This window comes from Echinops telfairi, unplaced genomic scaffold (assembly GCF_000313985.2).
Source record: "Echinops telfairi isolate 266 unplaced genomic scaffold, ASM31398v2 ScPeMD7_15;HRSCAF=58, whole genome shotgun sequence".
Classification (NCBI taxonomy): domain Eukaryota; kingdom Metazoa; phylum Chordata; class Mammalia; order Afrosoricida; family Tenrecidae; genus Echinops; species Echinops telfairi.
In genome coordinates this window covers 154,587-156,596 of record NW_022103912.1, presented here as the reverse complement: position 1 = coordinate 156,596, position 2,010 = coordinate 154,587, and the positions used below count along the sequence as shown (strand labels likewise).

The window sequence follows — 2,010 nt, the reverse complement described above, 5'->3', positions numbered from 1 at the left end:
GAGCAGAGTAAAAGCTCCTTAGGCTTTTGTTTTTACATTTTATAGAACATAATGTTTCATCTTTACCACAGCAAGTAGTGTGCTTATAAACAATAGTCCACAACTAGACAGGTGATGTAGTGGTTTATTTTCTCAGTCTCAGACATGGATAAGCACCACATGGAAGTTAAAGTGTACTTGAGTATCCAAGAGCTGAAGAAAATATTTTGTTTTGTATAACATTAAAATTGTGTGGATATGGTAGAAGTATATTGTTACTTGTTTTATGGGCCCTGAGCACAGCTATGAGACTCTGGTTGTAAGAGAAGGATAACCTGACCCACTATCAAAGTGACTCAGGCATCACCTTTTACGATGCGGATATTCAGTGTCACCTAGGGAGGTTGACGCCTTTAGCTCAGTCCATGCTGTCTATGAGGTGTGACTTTGATCATACATCTGATAATAATCTAATCGTTTGTCAGAATGAGAATCTGCGTGTTTGTTTTTTTTCCTAAGACCTACACATTATATTATTTACAATTCATCGGAATCCCTTGCTGTATGGTCAGTGCTATGAAGAACAAACTTTCAAATATGTTGGTGGGAATTTAGGCACCAGGAACTGTTTATTATGTCATATTAATCTCTTCCACATCATGAAAGGTACGTGTTTTCCGGAAAGCCTCTGCTTAATGAAGTCTTATCCCCTAACTGATTTTTCACTGACGTGTTTCCGGATCACACCCTTGACTATGCTCCTCCCATTCCGGGTCATGCTGAGACGGGCCGGAAGTGGCGGTGTCCTAGCCGGAAGTGGGGCTCCTAGCGCGGGTCCTACTTGCTGTGCACGGGGCGTGGTGCCAGAGAAGCGCCTGCTGCCTGAGCAGAGTGTAGTCGGCGCGCCCAGGTGGGGGTCGCGCAGTGACCAGTTGGGGTGGCCCTGGTGCCCACAGCAGCCTGGCTGGGGTGCAATCACCCTTCTTCCTCCTCCCCCGCCCCTGCCGCGCCCTCGCGTGGTGGGATGTGGGAGGGTGTCCCAGAGATTGGTCCCATCCCCCTGCTTCGGGATTGGTTGGGATTCCTTGTGAGAATCCCTGTTGGAGAAAGGGGGATCCCAGACTGGGGCGTTGGGGTTCCCGATTCATCACTTTGCGGGTCTCCTAACCTCCCTTGTTTCCTTTCACACAGCGGTGCCTCCTCCCTAGACTCCTTGAACGTCTTCAGGTCAAAGGTGAGCCCCGGGGTCCGTTGTTTCTCTCACCACGAAGTGAATGCTATGCAGGAAGCGAGTGGCTGCAGCTGGTGCACAAACGTTAGGGCCTCCTCCTGAGGTTTGCCCAGTCTTGTCACCTGGGCGGTACCTTCTCCTGGGAGCGGGGCGTGGTGGGGGGGAACCCGGTCTGGAAACTCCCTGGGTCCTTCTTGCCGGCCGGGAGGGCGGCGCGGGCAGCGCGCTCAGCCTGGAGGGTGTGGAAGTGATGCTCCAGCGCACGCCCCGCGCATTGAGACGTGACGGGCATTCCCAGGTGGCTGCGCTAAGTCCTTCCAGGACTGGGGGCCTCAAGGGAGGCGACTCAGTTTGGTGGCTGTCAGTCAGCAGTCTAGCAGGTGGCAAGTAAAAGGAGAAAGAGACTCGCCCAGCTGTACGAAGATGGGGTTTAGTGAGCAGGAACTCAGCCAAAGTGAGGGCCACTCTTTCTCTGGGAACGCGTATCGGTCTCCATAGAAGGGCAAGACCCGTCAAGTACGGAAGATCCGGCGTTCCCACATACACTCTTCAAAATGTGTGCCTGTTTCTTTAATTTGTACAAAACCCTGTTATTTTAACAGGAGAAAGAAGCTAGAGGAAAGCTTTCTTAGTGGAGGACAGACAGCTGGAGGGAAGGTTTCTTTAAGACGGACAGGAGAGGAAAGTTGTATTTTCCTCTAGTTCCTAAAGGCTTCCTCCTCCCCCACTATCATGATCCTAAATTCTACCTTGTAAGGCTGGCTAGACCAGAGGATGTACACTGGTACAGATAGGAACTG

The 2,010-nt window shown here is 50.9% G+C and overlaps 1 protein-coding gene across 1 annotated transcript in view; it reads left to right on the top strand.

Moving 5' to 3' along the window:
- Positions 1-801: 801 nt before the first annotated feature.
- Positions 802-2,010, top strand: part of LOC123521378 (zinc finger protein 585A-like) — a 58,786-nt gene continuing 57,577 nt past the window's right edge. Inside the window, exons 1-2 of the mRNA XM_045287406.1 lie at positions 802-889; positions 1,171-1,213. The gene's annotated coding sequence lies outside the window, so the exon portion shown is untranslated. The remainder of the gene's footprint in view (positions 890-1,170; positions 1,214-2,010) is intronic.